Source organism: Carassius auratus, chromosome 16 (assembly GCF_003368295.1).
Source record: "Carassius auratus strain Wakin chromosome 16, ASM336829v1, whole genome shotgun sequence".
NCBI classification, from domain to species: Eukaryota; Metazoa; Chordata; class Actinopteri; order Cypriniformes; family Cyprinidae; genus Carassius; species Carassius auratus.
The window spans coordinates 10,490,784-10,518,082 of record NC_039258.1 but is presented as its reverse complement, the minus strand read 5'-3'; the positions used below and the strand labels follow the sequence as shown (position 1 = coordinate 10,518,082).

The 27,299-nt window shown below is 37.2% G+C and overlaps 1 protein-coding gene across 5 annotated transcripts in view; it reads left to right on the top strand.

The window, feature by feature from the left end:
* sema6cb (semaphorin 6Cb) overlaps nucleotides 1-27,299 on the top strand; it is a 138,023-nt gene that overhangs the window by 53,102 nt on the left and 57,622 nt on the right. For all 5 annotated transcript variants that reach the window (XM_026284002.1, XM_026284003.1, XM_026284000.1 and 2 more), the window contains one exon: nucleotides 11,093-11,170. The gene's annotated coding sequence lies outside the window, so the exon portion shown is untranslated. The remainder of the gene's footprint in view (nucleotides 1-11,092; nucleotides 11,171-27,299) is intronic.

Sequence of the window (27,299 nt, the reverse complement as noted above, 5' to 3'; positions counted from 1 at the left end):
TTCGACTCATACTTCATAAATATCATGAATGAGTTCAGTAGTGCTATCTATCAGGATGTGTGCTACCAATGCTAAACTAAGGTTAAGTTTTGCGTAGAGGGTTAGTGCTCGTCTCAGTTATATAGGCAATTAGCACTATGATTGACATGACCAATAAAATCTTTAGAAATGTCCTCAGGATGGCGTTTAACTGGTTAAACTTTTTGACTTGTTCAAAAAAAAAAAAGTTAGTAAGAGCCATTTAAATCATAACTTGGACATAACTTGTGGGGTGTACATAAAACAATGGCATGCACTCTGATTAGATGATAATCAGAAAAAAACCACAAATGGATAGACACACACACTTTTTTTGTTTGCCGTTTTCCCAGCTTTGTCACTTTTTTGTCATACCTGTGACCATTTTAGTCCCAGTCTGGAGCCCTGGTTTCCAGAAGTGGTTTGTGTGGATTTACGAGGTGCTTTTTGCCTGGACGGTTTTCCATAATTTTTCCCCTTTCAAACTTGCACTGAACCATTTTGGGGTCATGTGGGCACTCCAGAGTTTTGAGTAATAGACATACATGGAGGTTTTTTCCCCCTTTTTCCACTTCTTGTACTTTCCTGCAGAGGAAGTGTTGTTGTCCAGAAGGAAATTACCGGTTGCTTGAATTAATGACTTGGGGAGGCAGTTTTTCTTGCTGACAGAAAAGCTCACCTGAATCTGCAAAAGCCTTCTGCCTCTGTTTCCTCTGTGGTGTGTCATTGTGTTTTTCATTCCCTGCTGCTTTTCGCAGTAGAAACACTTGCTTCCTTACCGATGTGACATGTGACATCACTAGCTTTTCCATTAGAGTATTGTGCCGTACTTAAGTCGACATCACTATCATTTTTTTTTTTTTTACTTTAAATGTGAGGGAAACTTTAAATAGGTACATTTTTTCCAAGCCTCTCATGAATAGTGATGCTGACATGTCATAGTTCGATTTAGTTGTCCCACTGACAAGCGCATGCATCACTCTCTCCTTCTCTTATTCCATAATTCACCCTTTTCACTCGTTCTTTTTGACCTTCTCTCCTGGTTGGTTTTTATTCTGTTTCTCTCGTTTCGGCCCACATTGCCAGGACATGGGTGCTTGTAGGCCCTGAGTGATGTGGTATTTAACAAAGACATGCGGTGGGTTGCCAGATTGTCAATTTATTATGCCGCTTGTGGCTTTCAAGGTGATTAATGACCAGAGATGCCATTATATTGCTCTCAAGCCTGGCTGTATCGCTGGCCACTAGCCCAAGGGTGCTCTGACGGTGCCTTTTATATTAGACTCAAATTGTTACATTTTGTGGCCGCTGCCTCTGAATTACCAACTACTTTTCTTAGCTTATTGCTGTATAATGCTTGTTGGTGCTTTATTGAACGTAGTGCAGTCTCAGCTTCTAGTAACACACATGGGGAACTTTAGGGAAGAATGATTTTGTTGGATCAATGATAGTGTTCATTGCTTTCTCTTGAAAACATGAAATGAGAGTTTAAAGGGCATGTTATACACTTAAGTAGCATTTATTTACATTACCTAAACTCTAATTTGAGTATCTCAAGATTTTACCCCACATGTAAATGTTCTCATGGTTTTGTCACCTGGATTGTAGGTTTGGGTTGCATTGTGAATGTTGTAATATGTCTACGTAATTGTTTCAAAAGAGCTGCCTTTTTTTCCCCCTTTGAAACCGAGAGAGGATGAGATAGGAGGTCCAAGGCGCAGCTAAAAGGCCACTTGTCACCTGACAGGAGTGAAACAGTGGGACTCCTGTGGACACTGGGAAAAGGACATGTCAGGGTCACTGTGAACAAAAGTGGCAAGACAAAGATGGAAAGATGAGAAGAAAAGTGAAAGGTGGTGGGAAAGAGCGGGGGCAGCAGGTGCGGTAGGAAAGGAAACTGAGGCAGCCTTGAATCTCTGATGGTGAAAGGAAGTTTTCTGTTGCATACTGGAAGTCAAAGCTGTGTTTGTGTGTGCATTTTGATGCTTTTCATGTTGCAGTGAATTGAGTAGTTTACAGTTCTAACAGTTGCTTATAAAACATCAAAAACAAGGAAAAACTAATTAGATTTCAATGGAGTTAGCATATTGCTAAGCAAATACTAGGTAAATTAATGCATTTTAATCACATCAAACTTATCTTCTAAAATTAAATTAATTATACATTTATTTAAAGGCTTAACATTTCTCACACAATTCACTTATATCTTAAATTTATTTTTGGTTTGGGCTCGTCATAAAACTCTAGGACTATACCTGCTCTGATATCTGCTCATGAGATGCTTCTTTAGAAGTTATCTCAAGAAAGGGCTCTTAGGAGGCATATTTCAGAATCCTAGCTTTTGGAACCATATTGGGATAATGTTTATGATGCCTCAAAATGCTACCACTTTAGGCAGCTAGGTTTTGGAACAGAGCAGTGGGAGAAGCGAGGGATACAGTGGTCTGTTTGTGTCTTCGACCTGTCTATCCGTTCCCACGGTATCAGGGGGAGGAAGAACTGACCCTGTCTGAGCTTTATACTCCTTCATCTCTTTCTCTCTTTCACACACACATGCACATAAACAAAGGATCTGTTCACATCAACAACATCAGTTATTTGACGTAGCATCGTTGAGATCAGCAGTTCTCAGCTGGTTTTGCTTCTGGAGGCAAATGTTAGCCATCAAGTGCAAAACTGAACCAAGATCATACAAAAAATGTTATGGTTCCCACAAACATATTTAATAGCACAACTGTTTTCAACACTTATAGAAATAATGCATGTGACACTGAAGACTGGAGTATTGGCTGCTGAGCTTTGTGATCACAGGAATAATTACATTTTAAAATAAAATACTAATTAATATTTCACAATATTGGGACTCCAAACCTTTGAACAATCATTTATTGTATTAGTTGCTTAAATATTTGTTGTTTTATACTAACTAACAGGGAAAATCAGATTCTGTCCTTCCATCAACTCTAGCATTTCTTGTTTCAGCTTTCGTTTGTTTTCCAAACTCGATTTGTTAGAAAGCAATCCTTTGATATCAAGAACAGAGGCTTCTCAGTATCTCTAAACTCCATTTTTAGAGCTCAGTTTTATTTATTTATATTCTGATAAGGACTGAGTGGATGATGAGAGACCGAAATCCTCTGACTGGGACAGGGGCGAGAGTTTATGTTTAATAACACTGAGGTTGACAGAGCATGGGGTAACATTTAACGCTTGGTTAACAATACAACAGGTACAGTGGGGCTAATGTGGGCACAAAAGGAAAATTCCAAATGTCTTGTTTTATTAGCTGAACAAACAATCTGAAGTGACGTCTTATGTGATTTGTGACAGTTTGTGTTTTTAAACTTGAACTACAAGATTTTTACCCCTGCTGTGTTATTTGGATTGGGTCCCGGATATATTTGTGTTGTACATTTTTGTTTTTGTTCTTGCTCAATCTTGTGGTTTGGAGTTCAGTGTCTTTAGGATCAGTGGCCTTCTGCAGCTTATTTATTTATTTATTTATTTTTTCTAGTCTGTGTGAATACAGCATTTAAATCTCTTAGAGGTATGGACAAACTCTCTCTCTCTCACCCTCGTTCGGTTTCTCTGTGATGCATTATATATGAATAGTCAGTGAATATTGCCGTCAGCCAGACCACATCAGACTTTTCATTGTAGAAAAAAAGAACAAAAACATCACAGTAAGTCAAGTTAGAGAACATGACACTCTGAAAGAGAGAGATATAGACAGAGGCGAGACAGAGAGAGAAAGAGAGGACACAATTGGAGCAGAGTTATGGAGTTGGATGAATTGTATTGCTCCTGAACTGTTAAATCTATAGTTTTATACCCCTTAAAATACATTTCTGTCGTTATTTATTTATATTTTTATTTTGTTGTTCAAAACCGGTGTACCGCCCACCCCACCCCCACACCATGCAGCACCAAAAGTTATGATAAAATATTTTTCTAATTCTGCCCTACAAAGGCAAAAGACCTTAACTCGGTGGAGTGTGAGACTGAGAAAAATTAATCCAACCAAATTAATTATTGGTGGGACACTGGATATTTAACAATTAGATGTTTTAGTAATGAAATTATCTACATTAAGAAATTGCTCAAACTTGTTTTTTATCCCTATTTTGAAGTGAGTGTACTCTGCTTTTGCATTGCCTGCAAAAGATGAGAAGTCACGCCAAGGCAAAAGGCAGTAACTTACAGTAATGAGGTGTTTCTCAATGTCAAGGAAGGATCCTCGGAAGCCAGTATTTCGAAGATGCTACGTCATCGACATCCGTCGAAGGACTGTTCCAATGTCAAGGATCCTCGCAATTTCAACCAACGACTGAGTCCTTCATTCGAAGAATATCCCATACACAGGAAAGGATGCATATGTGTATCCTTCGCGCTCTTCGCACTATCAAATCACCCACAATCCTATGCACGCAGCTTTGCTATCTAACGTTAGTTCAAAAATTAAAAAATGACGTACGTTAACGTAGTCGGAGCGTTAACGGTTTTTATTTACATGACCAAACATTTGTTATAACTGTAGTAAATATAAGTTAAGTTTGACATTTAAATGCCAGTACAAATTACTACCGTATTTATATTGTAAATTATACAAATACAAATGGTTAACTGAACCGGACCTGTCATTTAACAATTTGTTGTGTCACTGGTATTTCTTTTATAAATAACTAGTTAAGTTGTCCAAAGTAATTTAATGATACCATTCACAGCGTTATTCAAACGGACCTTTTTACTGACGTAATGACGCAATTAAGTGCACTTGCTAGCCTGTTCCATTTACGTGTTATCCGTATGCTAAAGAGGACTCTCACCTAGCCTCTGAAGGAACTGACTTGGAAGGATCAGTCCTACCAAGGAAGTATCCTTGACATTGAGAAACGCCTATGGTCTCATATAGGTTAGGGCTGCTCCGATCACGATCGGCCGATCGTTAATACGCATCTTGTTAGTAAAGCCGTTTCTCTAATCAGCGGTAAATTCCATCACTGACGAGAGGCGTATTAACGATCGGCCGATCGTGATCGGAGCAGCCTTAATATAGGTAATTGTATATTGTAATGTGACTTTATTAATTATTACAAAATCTTTTTACCATAACAAGCAGACTAAAAGAGTGTAGTGGATGCAGCGGATGCCAATTTATTTGCTATGTTCAGTAACGTAAAATAATGCTAGACATAGCATAATTACTTTTATATTGATTTGTATGAAATAGCCTAACCTTGTTAGGATTGAAGTGAATGCCAACAAGTGGGAATAATGCTCAGAATGCTTGTGGATTAAGCATCTCCGATAACGTTCATCACCATTGATTGATTTTATCAGGTTACAAGAAAAAGTAGGATATGGATACATTTGCGAACTGTTAGCAAACTGTTAGTAGGCTAATGTTTGTATAATTGATCAAGCTATCTACTTGATCATACAGTCCACATGTGTCCAACTAGTAGTGATGGCCTGGTGAATAATCTGCATTACAAAAAGAAAAAAATCTTTAAAGGTTATTCACAATTGCGTATTGTTGCCAAGATATCTAGTCTTTACAGTGCTTTGTTATATGAAGCTGTTTGGCCATTAGTTCGCAATCTATCTAATTCGTATTTCTACACTGTAATTAATATTTGGCAGACTTTTATGGACCGTAAAACAAAGGCAGAACACCGTATAACTCCATACCGGCACCATAACTTCATATTGACATGCGGCTAAAGTCAGAACGCCGTGACTCAAATTGAGTGATCCAAACAAAGTGAAAGAGCGGTAACTGGTGTTATACTGTGTTCTGCCTTGGCTTTTCTGGGGCTTTTCGAAGTTACAGTTTACACGACCCATTATTTTCTCTTAAAAACAAGGAAATTGATTCAAGATACTTATACGCATGATAAAGGATGTCTTGAATGTCCCAAAAATTTCAATAACTAATTTACGACAAAAATCGAAGTTACGGTCTTTTGCCTTTGCACAGCAGTTTTGTATAATGATATTAATTTATTATTTTAACATAAATATTAAATTATATTTAAATTAAATTTGGATTAACAAAATATTTAATCCATAAAAATATTACAGAATATCTATAGACTACTTGTATGCCTACAAAAGACTTCATTAATATTACCCATGAGACATTGCATTTTTGTTTTGTTTTTTGGGTTGGATAAGACACAAGTTCGTAGTAGTGCTGGATGTTTGTATAATCTATTGCTAGTGCGTGATTTATACACGGGACTCACAGCAGACTTTGATTAATCAATATTTCCACCATGGTGAACTCTAATTTGTGTAATTTAACTGGCATCAGTTCAGTCAGACACAAACAAAATTCATCCCACCAAATTCATGTCTTTGTTCTTAGCCACTACCGCTGGTAACATCTGTATGTGAACCCAGAAAACAATCAAATCATTTTGCAGGCAAATCAATGTCAAGCTCAGGTGAAATGAGATATAATGGACTTGATATAAATTACCTGTGTTCTTGAGCTCAGATGGTACAAAAAAATACTTGAGTCAATTTACTCCTGGGGAGCATGATTTGAATGTACTGATGATCAAATTTACTTATGATGTTCTCACTAGTCTATCTGAGCTACAGTGATGTATACGTTTTTGTCTGGAACAGGCATTAGGCTCAACCATCGGTACACAAATTACTCAAGCGCATCTTGTGCGACACACATTTATCGGGATTATGTTTTCACTGTGTTGGGCTAATGTTAGGATAGCTGCTTTAATACTCAATCATGGGCAATGTTCTCTCAAGCTGTAGGTGGTTGTTTGCCGTAATTGAAAGTGTCTGCTGGTGAAGTGTTCTGGAAGGTCCAGTATATTACCATGCATGGCGTGGTCCCTCACTCTGTTTCATTTCCCACTGAAAGACAGCGATTAATCTGATTAGTGATCTATCCGCTGAAAGTTCTGCCACCCGGCTCTAATGGTCAATGCCATGGTCTGGTCTGAATTATTAACAGATCCATTCCTGGAGACCAGGGACAATTCATCACCAAACAGGGAGGTGAAATAAAAGCGAGATGGGGTGGGCTAGGTGAAGACTGAAAAAAAGATGCAAGTAGGACACATGCTCAAAGAGTGGTAAAAATGTTTTTGTGTGTGTGTGTGTGTGTGTGTAAAGCAGTAAAGAGAAAGCAGGTAAAGTAAGATATTTGTGCATGAGTGTTTTAGATCTTAAAGAATGGTTCATCCAAAGATGATAATTCAGACATGGTTTATTCACCCTCGAGAAAGGTTGAAGAATGCAATGGCAGATATTTTCCATGTAATAAAAGTGCAAATATAAAGCGGTTCATATTGAGGACTTATCTGTTATGATTGGACGGTTAAAGTCATGTGAAGACATTTGTTTTCGATTATCTTTAAGAAATGGTTCATCCAAAAATAAAAAAAGTGTCATAATGTAATGAACCTGTATAAAATGTTATTCATTGAAAATCTTCACTTCCTCTATATAACTCTAAAATCAAATTTGGAGCCAATTACATTTATGTTTGGTAACAAGAAAAAAAAACATTTTTGGAATCCATATAACTTTTGTAGTCCCTTTTTATTTATTTATTTATTTATTTATTTATTTATTTATTTTTTTGTAGAATTTGTGTAAACTGTTCCTTTAAGATAAAGAAATTAATAAAGTGTTTCTAAACTTCACACAATTTAGTGGTTAAATCTTGGTTAAATCAGCTTTAAGATATTGAAATCCATGGTTTTTGACCCAAGTCTCAAATCTAAAATGTTTAGTACATTTTAAAACATAATCTGTATAGCCCTCTGAGTGATGATGTGGATGAGTTTATAGAGAAGCCTCATTGAGTGATTTATATATATATATATATATATATATATATATATATATATATATCTCTATGGAAATTGAGTAATGCCAACAGATGACTCACTCCAAACCATAATCCTCAATGTCCTCAACCCTAAATCCAACCAATAATCCTAAACCTATTCAGATCTCTAGTATTAATCATAAACCTAGTCTTAACCTAATGCTGTGCATCTAAATCTCATGCTTCCTGAATGGAATATGATCGCAAATATACATCTAATCTGGAACCTAAGCCTAATTCTGGTCAGCAGGGTCTCTGAGTGCATTTACAACAACAGCAGCTCTGTTTGTGTGTAGACCAGCCCACTTTCAGGACACTAATCACATTGTAGAGGACAAACAGCTGACACTCAGCTGAGATTTATTTATTACAAACACGTAAACAAACAATTTACTGGGTTAGTATGGATCCGAAAGTGATTTAAAGGGACAGTTTACTTCTTATTTACCCTTATTATTTACTCACCATTTTTAAAAACCAGTATGGGCTATTTTTATGATTTTATGTATGTGCGTGTTTTTCTGTGAAGATGGAAATCAATCAGGTTTGTACCGGCATAGGGATGAGAATTTTCATTTTTGACTGTACTGTCCCTTTAATGCAACTCTGTATAAAATATAACAGGTGCAAGTATGTCACAATAAAAAGAGAGCACTTGATAAATGCATAATAGATTTTGGATGGTACTACTAGGATTGGATTCTTTCAAGATGCAGTACAGCTCCGATACTGTCATGACCATGAGATCACTGACCACAAGTTAGTCAGTGAAAGGGAATGCTGGGACCTCAGTAAGACTGCCAGTAAATCACAGCGCACACACAAATACTGTGATTAAATGTGTAATTTAGCCAAAAGGGAAGTACCGGCATCATAGAGTTTCTACATTGTTGTCTTTTTTATCCTCAAGTTCATATTTCCAAACAGAAACGCACTCCAGCCTCGGTCCGTATTGATTTTATTGCAGTGTATCTTCATGCTCGGATAGTTACATTAGCTTCATTTCAAATGAACTGAGTTTGATGGATTTGCTCATTCACAGAGCCAATGACATCCACCGGGCCAAACAAGAATGAACTACGGTTTCACCCGCCACAGTGTGAGGCGTAAACACAGGATACTCTAAGAGTGTGTGTGTGTGTGTGTGTGTGTGTGTGTGTGTGTGTGTGTATATAAATCCAGTTCAGTTTTCACAGAAGCTGAGATATATCAGTGTTGGGGAAGTAACAAGTCATTTATAATTACTACAGGTAATTTACGTCACAAATTAGTCGATACATTATTCCAGCCATGCTAAATAATGCAGTATTAGCTATGATGCAAAAGGCCTGTTCATTTAGCTGCCATTTATATCACTGCACTGCACCCATTTAACCTAAATATTGCTTTATAACCTTTTTTCATTTAGAAATAATACAATTTTAATATAGTGACCACTCCTCACTATTAAGAAGTTGCTTATTAGCATGCCTGTTATTAACGTATTGGCTGTTAATTAGCCATTGTAAATCTCAAATTCTGCATGACTTCTTTCTACATCCTCAATCCTACCCAATACATTAACTTAACAACTACCTTACTATAAGTAAGCAGCAAATAAGGAGTTTGAGGCAAAAGTCATAGTTAATGGTTTGTTAAAGTGACCGAAATTACTACTAACTTGAAATAAGAAATGACTAACAACTCTGTGAATTAAACTTAATTTTATTTACAACTTCAAAAATTGTTTTTCAACTACATACATATTATATGAATTATTATTATTATTATTATTATTATTATTATTATTATTATTATTATTATGTAACAATGTCAAAGCAATAAGGCACTTATGGTCATGCTGTTTTGAATTTTATAATTGTCAAAGTGTTTTATTTTTATTTTACATAGATGTGCATTAGCATACCAGGTTATTTAAGTTCCTTTCATTTTTAAATTAAAATTATATTGATCATCTATTTAAAAGCCTGTTTTCCACCTCTGACTTAAAAAAGATACTATGTATTTATCAATTTACAATTATTTCTTCATTCGTGTGACCTATGAATTTACTTCACTACTCTCAGTAATTTCCCCTGAAGAGAGAAATATTAATTGCATATGATGAGAAAAATCGAGCTGTGCTCACGCTATGCTGATGATGAAATCTATGCCACATAGTGTTAACCTGCCGTACATGTAAAAAACCAAAAGAAAACTTTGGTATTTACTAGAAAAGTTAGCCACATCACTAATTCTTGTTTAGTACTTGCCAACACTGCTAGACGGCTAGCCAGATGACAGTGATATTTTCTGGAAAAGCGATCTGTCTGCAGTGTCTTTCGCTATGGTTTGTTTTGTTACTCCTGTCCTCTGTAGCGTAATATAAATGGTTGAGTTCAGACACCAGTTACAGGCTTGTGAGCAATGACTGTTCCCCCCTCCCTTACCCATCAGCCCCCTGGCTGGGATGTGGGGGTGTGAGTGATGGAAAGAGAAGGGTGAGAGGGCTAAATGCCTGAGCCACATGCGATAACTCACTAACGGTTCGTGGGGCTAACTGTGGTCAGAATGTGAAAGCCTTGCACGAATGTGTTCCGGGAAATCCAGCTATCGCCCCCCCAACCTCACCAGGGGTTTTAAAAGATGCAGGAGTAGAAATTCCACAGTCGGTTAATTGAATCCGTGATTCACAGTCTCCCGAATTGTACTGTTTTAGTTCTGCAGGACCCCTCTATTAAAGTTTAATGTTCCCCTATCGAAGGAACCGCATGATGTTAATGGATGAATAGATAGATGCATATAGAAATGCACAGAGTTGCAGTATGTCTTGTGTATTAAACACTTATTGCCGCCATGATTTTTCTGCCATTTTTTGACAGAAGAGGGTTAATGGATGGAAAGTTGCTGTTGCTTTCGTTTTTTCCGCTCACAGATGGGAGTTCAGCTCTCTTGCAGAAACATCTGGTTCTGTTTAGAGTTATGCCGTGTGTGTTTATGAGAGAGTGTTTTTAAAGCACGAGCGTTAGAGGGATTTTTTTTTTTTTTCTTTCAGAGCAGTGCCGAGTTCTGAATCTTCCTCTGTCACGGGTCACGAGGCCGGTTCACATTTCCTGCCAACATGAGTCACCTACAAACCAGCGGTTATTAGTCTGCAAATCTCCAACACAGCCAGATCCAAAATATATTTATGACCCCCCGTTTTGTCTGTTTCTTTTTTCCTCACAGGATCTTGTGTGAAATTCTCGTGAACACCACTGAGAGCCGAAGCGTTTCCACCACTGCTCGTCTCCTGAAAGGATAACAGTGAGTTTTGAATAAGTCTTTCTCTATTTACAGTGGTTCGGGTTTCCTGCCTGTCATCATGGACACGCCAGTTCATATTTCCTTTCTTCGTCATGGCAGACAAAATCAATTGTAGACGCAGCAGTTTACAGAGACGCGGCATCAGTTTGAGATCAGCAGAACTAACAGACCGATCGACCCATCAGTTCTGATGCAACCCAGTATAGTTGGATTGCGTTCACGGATTGCGTCGTTAAGGAAACATGATTGACGGGCACTTGAGATGCAGATCTGTGCTCATCCAATTTATTACATTAGCCCATTGTTTAGAGGAGCTAAGTTGGATGATATATCAGTAGCAGCTCTTAATGATTCTGCTATGCCGTTTGCATATGAATGGGAACATTTTCTACTGTTAAAAAAGTGAGGTTTGCAAAATTAACAAATGAAGTCCGTTTAATTAAATCATCAAATAGACATTACTGCACGATGTAGAAGCCTGTTTCCACCTCAGATTTAATAAAGAATTTAAAAATACAAATTAATAAATGAAAGGCCTTACAAGATTTTTTTTTCTCATAATTGTGAATTTACCTAAATTGTTACTGCATTTTGTTCTAATATGATTATAGTTATTACAGTCTTGACTTTTTCTCATAATTGTGAATTTGTATCACACAGTTTGACTTAATTTTACTTAATCTTTGTTAAAATTTGACTTTATACCACTTTTAACTTTTATTTTATTTTTCTATTTATTGCCTTGTTTATCACAATACGCTTGCTTGCAAATTATTTATTGTAATCGCAACTGTATTATCTCTTGTATTAACTTTTTTTTTTTACTCAATATGTATCTCACTTTACTTTTTATATTTGAGACTATTTCAGTATGTCTCTGTCATGCTATATTCACCTCCAATAATTTGTGATAGTGTCTTTCTATAAAATAGCTATGATTTTATTTCTCATAATTCTGAGTTTATATTTTGTAATGTAAAAAAAAAGTTTGAAATGTCAAATTATTATTACTTTTATTATTGTTGTTATTTTTATTTATTTTATTTTTACTCTGAAACTATATGATTAAGATAAGATTTTGGTTATACCATCGACCCCTCAAAGAAACCTATAATGGGTGTTTGGCATGCATTGAAACGACCTTTGTTTTTTTGGTCAAACCCTTGGTTTTGACTAAAACTGACATGCCCTCACATCATTTGAGCCGCACCATTGTTCATTCACTCTTTCTGTCTTTCACTTCCCTGCTGCTGACCTCTGAGCAGAAACAACAGCGTAAGCACTATCATTCTAGATTTCTCTCTGTCCTTCCCTTTTGTCCTGGAATCCACATTTTCATCCAAAGGTCATTGATGGCCACAGAGAATCACTCGGAGCTGGATTCAGTCAAATTGCATCACATTGTTTATCCCGAAGGTTCTCAGTGTGTTGTGGATGATCTGGTAAGAGCTGAGCCCTGCAGGTCTGGAAATGTGCCAGTGGATAGGCCCTTAACAACTTTGTGAAAGGTCAGGTGCGAAAGCTTACAAATGTAGATGTTTTTAATGGTGAAATGAGCTAGAAACCGATTTTATGTAGTTTAGTTTGTAAACATTTAGCTTTTTTTAAAGCAAGTCCAAAAAAGGATAGTTCATGCTACTATGAAGTCAACATGAAATCAAAACCCTCTTTACTTTAAATTCCTGGGTGTTTTGTATATAATTAATTGGGCGTGTTATTCATAGGCAAAAATTTGTGGTTTCATAGCCCTTAATCAAAATATCAAACTTTCTCTTAAATTACTTTGCTTTTCTGCTGACATCATCAAGGCCACTAACATTTCAACCAATGAGTGCCTGAAGTGTTTTAGAAGGAAAGTAGCCCTCTATAATTGCTTTCTGGCTCCATTCCAGTATGGAAAACTCCTTTTCATGATCCAATCAATTACAGATAGCTTAAATCATATCCTAACTGATGTTTCTCATTGAATATCATAAATGCATCATATTACAGAAGTCAAATGGATTGGTGAATTTTCTTACTTTGTTTAATGACTTTGTTTAAAGCTATAACTTGTTGGCAGAGACTGTAAAAGCCTCCAACATGTCTTGCAATGATTACATGCTACATGTGTAGGCGGTCTTTCGCTGACAGAATGCATTAGCGTTATACGCTATATAAACATGCTCAGTGAACCGATTGCGCAAGATGCGTTGGCCACCTGTATTTAGAGCTGCACGCTAGAGATTGATGTTAAAATCAGGTGTGAACAGGGTCTAAGAGATGAATGAATCTCTTTCTTTTCACTCCTCTTCATATCTGGCACCACATATTCAAACATACAGTGTGAGAAGTGTGCATTTTCAGTTTTTTTTTTTTTTTCAGAGGAGATCAGAGACGATTCTCTGACTCTTTGGCCTTCTGACTCCATGACTCTCACTCATTCTCCTTCATTGTTGCCCACCACAGCGGGGCTACAATGAATAGCAAAATATCATCCAGCGAATAGGAAATTTTAGAGCAGTCATCTGGAACGGCACTTTAGGCTTGAATACAATGATTGGACTGTCTGTACATCTACAATAGCAAATTCCACATATTCTTTCTTGTTTTCTATGACTGAAAAACCCTGTTCTAATTATTTGGCTAGGGGCAATAATGCATTAATGCATGCAACTGGAATAATTTGAGATTTAACATTTACTTATATGGATAGCACACCCAAAAATGAATATTCTGTGAACCATCCTTGCATACTATGCCCTACATACAGTAGAACTCAAGTAAACTCAATGTTGGCTACACAAACCTAAGCATCTGATTGGTTCCTCTATGCTCTGACAGGGAAGCACTAGGCTGTGCAGTAAAAGCTTGGGGTTAAATTCCACTTTTTACCAGCAGATTGACACTCAGGAATCACTTCCTAGTACCTAAACACCAGCGTCTAGTTATTTTCGGTGTATTTATGCATGTGCATTTGTCCCCCTGGGCCTGTTTGAGTTCTGAGCTTCAGTGCCCTGAGACTAACAGGCAGGAGGAAGCAGATGGCTCCAAGGAGGGGTGACCCCGTAGCAGAACTCTGACTCTGACAGAATGATATCCTCCAGAGTCACACAAGTCTTGTTTCTGTAATCCTTACAGATACCCAAACAACTCACACACACACACTCACTCATATTTGCCATGCTTTTGTAATCCACATTGCTGCTCCTCCTCATGTCTTGTCACAAAAACTAGTGATGGGCAACCACTGGATTATACTCAGTCACAGTGCATTTTATAATATGGACTTAAAATATAATGATATGGACTGTATTGTGCAAATCCACAATGAATGAGAGTGCAGTTAGTAACTGAGCTTATAGAAGATTTCAAGAGGCGTTGGATTTGATCCAGCTGTAGACTTCAGTCAAAGTAAATGCCATATTCCAGTAAAACAGAGACTGCTACAGTATGTTCAGTATGCAGTATTGTTGATCGTTCGGCTGAATGAACAAGAATAATTTTCAATGTCTCATTGGATGAGCGATCAACATCAGTTACACATGACAACAGTGGTATTGACCGTGGTGTACTCATCTTGCATCCCAAATTTTTTAGCATTTATCATATGGAATTTGGTGTCTGTTCTGCCTTGTATATCTTGTATATATAACAAATTGGTTAATTTTAGATAAATCACAAATGAATATTCAATCATCTTCCTCATTTTCACATTGGTGGATTGATGTAAGAAATAATCTACATATGTGTTGCCATATGGAGTTCTATTAAAAGCATATACAGCAGAAGCATTTGATAAACTCTTTAATAAACATAAAAGTTAGTGGAAATAGTGTAAAAGTCTTTTTAATCTCTTGCTTTGGATCAATTAAATGCCTCTAGACTAGAGCAACCACCTAACTCACCTGAAGCCTGTTGATGAATGTAGACGTTCCTGTGAGAAACTTATATCTCCGGCAAAATAATATTGAGCGTGTTTCAATTTAATAAGCTTAATTTATTTACTAGCAGACCTTGCAGCATGTTTGCAAAAACCTTTCTAAGACTGAGATATCATCGAAGCTCTCTGCAACCTTACTGCAACATCATTCCAGGCATGCAGCACCCATAACCATCTGCTAAAGTAATTATGGGCTGAGGCTGGTTATCAGCTGGGAGGTGGTGAGTGAAAGGCTTTCTCACAGCCAATTATTATTCCGCAACAGTGCAGCATTAAGTGGTATATTGATCTTCTGATGCGACGCATCCGTCGGGATTCACCCACTGCTGATCTAGGATCAGGTCTGTCAGTCCTGGATGTCTCTCACACGCCTCCTTTGGGGCATTCACAACCACCATAGAGACCGAGACAAGCCGCGTGGTACGTCGATGTGTGAATCAACATGAATCTAGAAGAAGAACAAACACAGAATCTGTTTTCAACTTCAATCTTGCCTGGATATATTTATGTGCACTAAATCTGCTTGGATGTTTGTCAAGGGAAGCCGAGTGCAGGGTTCTGTGATTAAGCAAACTCTTCAGCTTTAAATGTCCACAAACCACAATGAATCTTTAGTGTCTCCTCTAGTTCCAGATCTCCCCATGAAGGCCACAGAATTCCTCTCAGTGAGAAGAGCACTGCATCCCTTCACCCAGAGTTATACTGCCTGCCTGAAACACTTCTGATGGGACTGTCTCACTCTCCAACCCAGACAGAACCTGTCTCACTCTCTACAACTGGAAGAATTTCTGAAGACCTGGAGAACTGCCTCTTATTGGTTGATCTCTCTTCTTTGATCTGTCAAGTTCTCTCTTATTTTTCAATACTACTTCTTGATTTGTGTCTAGCTTCCTCCTCTGCTTTTTCTCAATGGCAAAAAAGCTTCCAAACAAGCATACTGTTTCAAATATACACAACATACACTGCGGTGCAAAGGTTTGGGGTCGGGATATACTAAAATAATATTGTATATAATTAGAATTTCTTAATCTATTTAAGTTTCTATTTCTAATTTATTATTCAATATCACATGATTTTTCAAAAATAAATGTCAATAAAATCAATATGCTAATTTTGGATAAGTAATTAAAAAAATACATTTACAACAAATATTAATAATCACAACTGTTTTCAATATTAACAATCAGAAATCTTTCTTGAGCACTGAATAAGCATATTAGAATGATTTCTGTAGGGTCATGTGACACTGAAGACTGCAGACAATTCAGTTTTGCCATCACAGGAATAAAGTGAATTTTTAAATCACTGTTTTCAAAGCTATACATTTAAAAAAGTAATAATATTTCACAAAATTACGGTTTTGCTGTATTTTTCATAAAATATATTCAGCCTTGCAATGAGGCTCAAAAACATTCAAAAATCGTACCATCCTCAAACTTTCGAATGGTAGCGTATCTGATGGGAACATGACAGTGTACTGCATAACACAAATGACCCGCATATCGGCCCGCGAAGGGATCGCTAACACTCTCTTGTCTGATCTCGCCTCAGCTGTGGGCTTGAAAAGCTGCCAACAGCAGATAAATGCGTTTAGCTGGATGTCCCTCCCCTCCTCCTCTCCTCCCAGGGATGCGATGATTCTCAACTCCTCCCGGTCTCCGCCGAAAGCTGTGGAAGCGGAGCGAGATGCCATTTCAGATGCCTGCAGAGGGTTAGATGGTAGCCTTGATACTGCAAATTGAGCTGTGGCACATAAGAAAGCCGAAATGCTGTGAGATATATTACATAAGGTGTATAAACCACCTCAGAGTAATCCATTATTCATTTACCGTCATGTAACGAATCAATCATTTATCATTTGAAAGTGTTTTTCACGTCCACCGTCCTGTTAGTCTGCTTGAAAACAGAATGGTTTTGAAGCCCCTTTGTTAACACTTTACACGGTGCACAACAGAACTCGTGATTAATGTGCGTATTAGACATGGAGAAGTGCTTTTTATTCGCAAAGGGTTCTGGCCTGAGTGCGAGACATTCACACCCTCTCATCTGATAATTGTACGATAGAGACGCAGTGAATCACTCCTACCTCTTGCCCTCTCCTTATCTCTTCTCTGTCTGTCTTTTTTTCAATTGCACAACACGTGAGAGCAATCGCAATCGCATTCATCCGCACACATTCATGCACACTCGCTGTCGGGCATCTGGCCCCTTACTGACATTTGCCAGTGGTTTCCCTGTCAGGGCGATTCAGAAAGCCAAATGAAAGAGACCGGCCATCGAACTGGCAGACAGGCCCTTCACTCCTCTGCTGCTCTCAGACACACTGCGTTTTTGCCCCGTGGATCACATTATAATATTCATGGAGCCAGTGTGCGTGTGTGTGAGTGTCGAAGCATGGACACACACTGTTTAATGTGATGTTAAATCTTGCAGCAGGTTACGTGCAACTCGTCCATTGACATTCTACTTCAGTCACCGTACTGCTTTAATAACGCTCAACACCCTCGACCTGGACCATAGATAAATGCGGCCCGGGGCATTTGCATTATTCACATTTCACACCAAAAGAAGAGGTTTTTTTTCTTATAGAATGTCAATCAGGCCTCTGTTGTGGGCTGGATATCTGATTGACCTGAACTTTTTCCACAGATAAGCAGAATAAAACATAGCGCTCTACTTTTAGACTTGGCCCTGGGTCCAAAATAATTGGCAGGAGATGAATTAATTCTATTTGGGGCGTAACTAGACCTCTGGATGCTTCATGCACAACCTTGTATTGAACTTTGGAAGGTGGTGTACTATGAAGAGATACAGCTAAGCTTCTTTGATTATACTGATCGGCACTAGTGCTGCTACTAATGATTATTTTGATAATCAGCTGATCTAATTATTAAGTATTTGGGAATTAATGAAATGGCTCTTAATTGAGATGAGAGGCTTTATTAGGCATTTCTAGATTAAAAGAATCGTTTTCTGGAAATATTATTAACTGAATTGTAGGATGTTTTATTTGTTTCAAGAATAATGTTGCAATGTTTAGAGAATGCTCTCATAGGAAGCCTTTTTACAAATATAGTCATAAAATGTCATAACATTATAAATTTGTGAAATTTGAAATTCATAAAAAATTTATGAGCCCTTCATTCTCATAAAAAACGGTTATTAAATTCTCAATTGACTAATTTCTAAATCTTTTTTTTATTTTAACGTGACGCTACAGTGCACTGAAAAATGAATATTTTATGCTTGATCCAACTTAATTTACTTTTCTGTCTTATCATTGAGCTTAAATGCTGTACTTGATTAACTGGAGGTAAAACTACGTTTTCTTGGTATAATTTAAGCTGTTTGCTTCAAAACAAATGACAATTTTGCATTCTGCGAAAACCATGTGACCTATGACGTTATCGAAGTTCAGTTTAATATTTGTTCCCAGCATGATTTGCTTGGGACTTAAAGGAGCTGTTTGTAAGAAATCTATTTCAATTAATCATATAATGGCCCTGATGTGTCACTAGACATTAAGAAATCATGTTCATTTCAAATACTTATATCACTGACAACAGTAGTCCGGCCAGGATATTGTCATTTAAAAAGTGGACTTGCAGCATTCAAATGATGTTGTTGTTGTCATTTTGTGTTTTGGCCTGACGCGCCTCCCTCCACCTATCTACCAATCACGAAGTCAGTAGTGTTTCGGGATCCGTGTTGCCAGCTTTGCTGTAACCTACCCTAACTCCAGTCAGATAAAAATGTCTAATGTTACTAAATCAAAAAGACCTAGTTATAATTCAGAAATTCATTGTGACAAAGTCCAAAATAAAACAAGAATTTGTATTGGAGATGCTTTTGAAAGATGGAGACGGCTGAAAACGGAGAAGAATTTGAACTCAGACGCCAACGTAGCTAATTTTCTCCTGGACAGGTAAGATTCATCTATGCTTGGCTAACTTGTACTTGATGTAAATGGACATTTCATATATTCATGACAGTCAAACAAAGTTATGCATGTTTGTGCAAAGTTACATAACGTTAGCTCACATGGATGTATGCTAACATTAGCAATGCATTACAGGAGCCCGTTTCTCTGTCATTATGCTAAGACGCTAAGGCAACCTCGAGCCAGAGGTAGAGGGAGGGGATACACCACTCTACAGTATTTTTATAGTGATTGCAGTACCAGTTTAGGCCACAATACTACATACGGCTCCTTTAATGGGGAGAGTAAAAATGTATGAGATTAAATGTTATTTTATATTTTTGAGTAAGATTAGAACTTATAACGTTTAACGTTCAATTATGTTGGAATTTCAATTGTCCTGGGTTACCATTGTGGAGAAGAGTGGAGCATTTGCTGAGGATGTGGACTAGTTATTACTGTTTTGCCTAAAGTGCATTTAGCTTGATATTTATGTACTAGTGCTAAGCAACTTGTTAGCTACTTAGTGTGGTTTTATAATTCAGCTGTATGACAAAAATCTTTTTTTGAATTTAACTGAATTCTGTCATAGAAACAAAAACTTTTTTTGTTGACTACTTCACTGAGCAACTTTTTTTTGAATTTGCTTAATATGTACAATTTTTTATTTAAACAGCTATTAGATTGAATAAAATATGCAAAGTTCCAATTTAATCCAAATATATTTAGTGATAATTTGTGGTATAATTATGTAAAAATATATTTGGTTGAAAGTGTATTTTTTGTTTCAGTTAACTATAGAGAATGTGATTTGGTCAAACTTTTTTCTTGAAAAACCTTTTAACCTTGATTACTTGTAACAAGTTGAAGTAATTTTATTTATTTAATTTTGACCTAACAACACTTTTTTTCAATGTGGCATTATAGAGTTAGTGTGACAATCTAAAAAGTAAAAATTATTATAAAAAAATGTACTTATGTATTTTACCCAAAATAGTATTTTTTTAAAAGACATTTTTCCTTTACTTATAAGATATAAAATATCTACTAAATATAAAATATCTATTACATTTTAAATATTTAAATATAAAAATGTATCAAGCTGTTTACTTTTTAGATAATATAACATTAAAAGTTGTGCTCTGTCTTATACATGTAGTGCATATGACAATGCTTTCTAACTGTATTTTCCCTACACTTTGCTTTATTTAAATCTTTTGGGCTGTGATGTTTTCTTTGGAGTATGTCTGAACTCTGTCCAACTGCATCAAGCTCTTGGATCACAGCACTGTTTTTAAAATGCATAGTTTTTGTTTAAAATCCTCTTCCGTTAGGTCAGATGAGATCAGCTATTTGAAGATAACAATATTTGCCAACTGTTTTTCATTGTTGTTAATCACAACTACTTTTTTCTGCCCTAATTAACACTGAGAATGGCAAAGAACATATAACAACAGAGAAAGTTAGAAAGTCTTGAATTTTGTATTATTACTTTGCGTTCCGTGCACTTCACTGATTAGCGTCGAGAAAACCCCCAAAGTAACACTGTTGCATCTGACATTTTAATGAGAAAATATAATTGGCTTTACAGTGTGCCACAGAAGAATATGTAACATTCACTGCCCTCATAGTGCTCTCAACCGCCCCATTTCGCTTCATCCACTGGTCCCCCGTCGCCCGAGGGGATGTTGTGGAAGACTCCAGTCTTTGATCTGTTGATAGGACGGAAACTCTGGAGATCTGAGTGTTTCTCAAGGTCTAAATGTGCTCCGATCCCCTCCTGCTTGCTATATAATTAGCTCTGGACACCAAGGACCACATCCATGGGACTTGCCAACACTATCTGAACTGCTTGATTTGTCCTCGCTGAAAAATATATAACCTCTAGCCTGTACAATATTTACTGGCTGAAATATCCATCCATCACACCTGAGAGTCTGGGAACCGTCTTGGTGTCTCGTAACAGTCTGCTCTTGACTCAACAGCGGAGGACTGAGAAATATCAGTCGGGTTTTAAATAGCCTCTATTTCTAACCACAGGACCACGCTAGCCCATTCTCGGTTTCTTATTCTGTCTATTTATTCCTTCTCATCGATTCGTTGCTCATATTGTTTGGTGTCCCCGTGTACCCCCCCCTTTCTTCTTTATGTTTCATAATATTCCAGTTCCAGGCTTGTGCTGCCACTCGCCACCATTTCAAAGCATATTCCGGCCTCTGTTCTCATTGGAAATAAGCTCTTTGTTGCATGTAGCGTGAGAGCCGATGGATCCGAGCTCCCTCTAGGGACAGCCGTATCTGAGGGCCGTAAATGATGTTGGTGGTTGTGGGATACGGGCTTGTATCTGTGTCAGACTAATGTACGTGCTGAGTTTCTGTGTGTCTGCGGTAAGTTTCGTGTTACAGCGATATGGTGGCAGTCTAAGCCATTATAAATCGAGATCTTAAAATTGCTGGCGGTGTTTAGACGGCCTGTGTGTGTGTGTGTGTATATGACTTCTGGTACCTCTACTAAAACCCTAGTCGTGACCAGACGCTGCCTCGCTGCCTTTATGTATTGATTAAATTTGGATGACTCTATTCAGAGGGATTCTGCACTCTAGTAGATTGTGCCCTGCCTTTCTCTCTCTCTCTCTCTCTCTCTTTCCCTGTCTAACACAACAGGCTTGTGCAGAATTGGCTTTTCAATTCATGTGTATTATTTTGAGTTCTGTCTGGCTGTTTGTCTGTCTATCTATCTTTCATTCTCTATCTCTCTATCTATCGTTTTAAAGTTCTATCAATCTATTTATTGTTTTATACTTCTATCTATCATTCTATTGTTTTATAGTTCTATCTATCGTTCTATCATTCTATTGCTCTACAGTATCTATCATTCTAACCATCGTTCTATCATTCTATTTATCAATCGATCGATGAGTTGTAAATGAAAAAAAAATCTTCTCAGTATGTTCAATTTCTTATAAACTCATATAACTGAAATATCTGTATTTTTAACAAAACAAATGAAAGTTTGTCATAAATTACTTAAGAAAATAAATCTTAAAATACTGTTAGCACTTTAATTTGGGAACACGTATTCGCTATTAAGTAAGAGTTTTCCTTCAATAAACTCCTAATTTTGCTGCTTGATTTTTATATATGCATATATTAGTTGTCTTAGTAGTTATGTTTAGAATAACTACTAGAATATGGTCATGCATTATTATTTTCTTTATAAATAAAGTACTATACATAGTAATATACATGCTAATAAGAAACTAGTTGATAGTGAATAGTGTTCCCTTATCTAAAGATTTATGAAAATATTATGCTACAAAAAATTATCTTCTAAAATAAATATCTACACCTAAATTTCCTAGAATTCCATTACTTGTTAAATTTCTGTTGATTTGTTAACTAGTTATTTCCTAAACCTTTCCTGTCCTTTTAATTCAAATTTCAGTTCAAGTTTTTCTTGATTGTAGACAATAGGATTCAAATTCTAAGTACACTTGTTACTAAATTCAGGGGCGTCCTGCACACATTATTTTTGAGGGGGCACGGGTTGGGGGGTGGGGGGGATGTGTTGTCATGTGACACACAGTGGCCACAACAGCACTTACGTTTGAGTTATTTTTTCCTTTTATTCAAAAAATTCCCAGACACATTAACTGAATTATCATGAAATATCTTGATTCTCACCTTTTACAGATTGATGATCTATAGTGGGCGGTGGTCAAAGTAACCTAATAATGTAATCTATTAGCTATACATAAAAAAAACTGTCTGTTTACTTAATGTGAATTTAACTTTGAAAGTTACTGTGAATGAAAACATTGCCATTTACGCTACTAATCATAACACTTTCATTGTACAGAGAGCAAAATAAATGTAACATTATCAAAGAACATTTTCACTGACAGTCTAGTTCGTTCACACACTCTCAAAAACTCCCATTAAAATCACTTAAGTGGTTTACACTATGAAATTAATATATTACAGATTCATACACACATTTGCACTTTGATGTTACACACATTTGCACTTTGATGTTTCTGATGGGAGAATTCGCCAGAAAGAGGTATTCAGTCAACGAGCAAGTGAAGAAAACCGGCATTTTAGCAGTTACTCATCTGAACACCTCTGACTGGTCATTGCATTATAAACTTAACAGCACCAGCCAGCAAATGCAGATTTTAATGTACCAGCTGTAACGCACTGAATGTTATAATCACACCGGTATGATTGTTTTAAATATAGAAAATATGATTTGCCTATTTTTTGCTTTTAGAATCTACATTCAAAATCCACTTGGCTCAAAAATCACTTGGAATTGACATAATGCCTTTGACTGAATTATTGTAGATTAATGATTAACGAAAACATTTATAATGCATACTATATGGTCATGATAAGTAGCATGTTAATATAACAATAAACTAATTATGGTATAATTTGCCTCTTGACAAGTGTAAGGTAATGGTTTTCCAGATGATTGTATGTTTGAGTTTGACTTAAAAAAACATAACGAAACCAGAAAGCAAATTTTGCCTTCTTGTTTCAGAAGGCCACCATACGCTGCTGAAAACATGCGCACGGCGTATACATACGTCAGTGAGGCAGAAGAGTAATGACCTCTCACTGGCTCTTGCTCAGACTAATGAGAATCTCAAATCTGACAAGCGGAGTGCATTTATCACACACACACACACACACACACACACGCACACATGCTTAATGACACCAAAGCAAGGGCGTTAAACACACACACTCTGTCTATTCTATGCCGACGCACACAGACACATTAACATATGCTGTTCCTCTGTTTGCAGCTCAGGAAGCTTAGCAGAACGTCAAACCTTAACGCTTAAAGGGACAGTTCACCTAAAAAAATGAAAATTCTGTCATCATTTACTCACCTGTCAAGCTGTCAAGAAGGAAAAAAGAAAACCATAAACTAGCAAATATGACTCATGCTTCATATTTCAAACCGTACAATAGCTTTGGGTGAGAAACCGACTAAAACAGTTTTTCGGTAAATCTTGACTGTAGAATTTAATTTGCGCTTGTGCAACCTTATTCAACCTTCAATGATGCAAAGCATGGTGGGGGTGTGTAAATGATGAATTTTCTTTTCTTTTTTTTAATGCGGAAACAAAAGATGAATGCTCTGCTGAAATGCATTATGGGTCTAGATAATTAACTGATCATAGAAGAGATGCAAAATATTAATATATAATAAATTGATATGGGATGCCATGTTGATGGGAGCCTTAATTAGAATGGTTTCTGAGCCACGTTTGATCTTTTAATCAGGTCTGGGATTGAGATTAAGGGTTGGAGATTGAGATTAGGATTACATGTGGGATTATCCCATTGGAAAACCAGAGGAATCTGTCATCATTCAGCATGTGATTGGAATGCCATATTAGCACATCAATAGTCCACACATACAAACACTCTTGACCTGGTGCCACCTCATATAGCTTCCAATTAATCAGATTAAAGGAAGGGACACCAGCTGGCACCTTGTCATGAGAGAGATCAGACAGGAACCATCTGAAGCCATTAAGAATGTTTGAGCTGAAATTAGGTTTGTGTCTATACTCTCATATCCCGGATCACAGAACTGATACATTGGTAAAAACCCTGTAAATAACAGCTTCATAAATGTACTAGAATTCATTATTCATTGTTCAACCTCTGGCAGTTTCCACAAAAATATAAAAATTCAGCAGTCACAAACAAATATAAGGTCATGGAAAACTCACAGAAAGTCATTAGTGAAAAAGTAGCTGGTTCTCTTTCGTGTAGCTGATACTGGCGGTGTGTTTGAGAGTTGTTTAGTTGCTGACTAAACGTCTTTTAAGGGCCAGATGACCTTGTGACCATATGGCCTGATGACCCGTTCTGCAGGGGTCTCTTACACATCTGTGTGGTCTGAGACTTTGAGAGGGGAGGTTTCTGTAAAAACTGCACTGGTAATATACTCTTTGGGTTAGAACTAGACTGGGAAATGGCAGATTGGTCTCTGTTCAGAGTGCACAGGCTTGGATCGCTGAACGCAGCATTGGGAAGTGGCTTCAAAGAGAAGATACTCCCCTACATACACAACAGTTCATATTGGAGCATGAACTGCACCATTCTCAACAGAACATTTGTATTCATCATGATAATGCATGGCCCCATGTTGCAAAGATCTGTACACAATTCCTGGAAGTAGAAAACATCCTAATTCTTGCATGGCCAGCATACTCGCCAGACATGTCACCCATTGAGCATGTTTGGGATGCTCTGGATCGGCGTCAAAGACGGTGTGTTCCAGTTCCTGCCAATATCCAGCAACTTTGCACAGCCATTGAAGAGGAGTGGACCAACATTCCACAGGCCACGATCAGCAACCTGATCAAATGGTGGTCACACCATATACTGACTGGTTTTTGGACCGCCCGGACCCCCCAATACACACCCCAACTTCACATGTTAGAGTGGCCTTTTATTGTGGCCAGCATCTTGATATGCCACACCTGTGAGGTGGATGGATTATCTCGGCAAAGGAGAAGTGCTCACTAACACAAATTAAGACCGATAAGTGAACAATATTTGAGAGAAATAGGCCTTTTGTGTACATAAAAATAATTCTTGGATCTTTGAGTTTAGCTCATGAAAAATGGGAGCAAAAACAAAAGTTTTGCATTTAAATTTTGTTAATAAACAAAATTGTTAAATTTTGATATATATATATATATATATATATATATATATATATATAAATGTGTGTGTGTCTGTGTGTGTGTACAGGTGCTGGTCATATAATTAGAATATCAAAAAGTTGATTTATTTCACTAATTCCATTCAAAAAGTGAAACTTTTATATTATATTCATTCATTACACGCAGACTGATATATTTCAAATGTTTATTTCTTTTAATTTTGATAATTATAACTGACAACTAAGGAAAATCCCAAATTCAGTATTTCAGAAAATTAGAATATTGTGAAAAGGTTCAATATTGAAGACACCTGGTGTCACACTCTAATCAGCTTATTAACTCAAAAACACCTGCAAAGCCTTTAAATGGTCTCTCAGTCTAGTTCTGTAGGCTACACAATCATGGGGAAGACTGCTGAATTGACAGTTGTCCAAAAGACGACCATTGACACCTTGCACAAGGAGGGCAAGACACAAAAGGTCATTGCAAAAGAGGCTGGCTGTTCACAGAGCTCTGAGTCCAAACACATTAAACACCAAATCCGAATATTAGGATTAATTACAAATAATTTTAATTGTAATAATATTTCACAATATTAATGTTTTGCATTGTATGAGAATACATTTGAATACATTTGTTATTTAACCACAATATGAAGATGGATGGATGGATGGATACATAAACAGATCGATCAAATAATCTATTGGGGGGTATAGATCAAATAGTCTCTATTTGAGGTTTTGAAACCACTGGTGATTGTTGTTTTTACTGAAACAAACACACAAACTGTACACAGATTTCCTGGTCATGGCTGGTTAGTATAAATCTCAGATTAACTTGAAGGAGATGTGATTCACCGCCTGTCGCTTTGTGTCAGAGTGTCAGTGTCTGAGGGAACCACTACATTCTTAACTCTGCTCTCTCTGAGAGACTGTAAATTAAGGACTTTGTGTGTTTGTGTCTGTTTCTTAAGCAAAGGACAGTTTGATGAAGAGTTTAATCTTCTAAAGAAGAGACTGAACAAACACTGATTTGGTCTTTCTCGCCTTCTCTTTTCCATTTCCAAAGTTTTCCTGAAATAGCACAATATATTTTGCAGAAATGTGTAAATAACGTAACGGAATCATGAAATAAATATGATGGTAACACCCAGAGCTATTTGTGTGGGAGCCCAGGTGAGCTGGGTTTCTGAGCACTGAAACATAGCAACTGGGTACAGACCTGTCACAGGAAACTAACCATCCTGAAATGACACCGTGTGTGTGTGTGTGTGTGTGTGCGTGTGTGTGTGTGTGTTTGTGTGGCTCATGTCAGTCCAGCACAGCATGGTGTTTGATCACTGCTGTGTGTGTGTGTGTGTGTGTGTGGATGAGCATCAATGCCCTGTAAAGAAACTCAACCTCCCAAATCCTCTTCACCAGGCACATAGGCGCTGAGCTCGGCAGGTCTTAGCGGAGCACCCGGGGGCCTTTCTCTCTCTCTCTCTCTCACACACACACACACACACACACACACACGCACAAAGATTCTTTGTGCATCCTGCTGGTGCAGACTGTGAACTATCCATATAGAGACACATGGGAATATTATATAC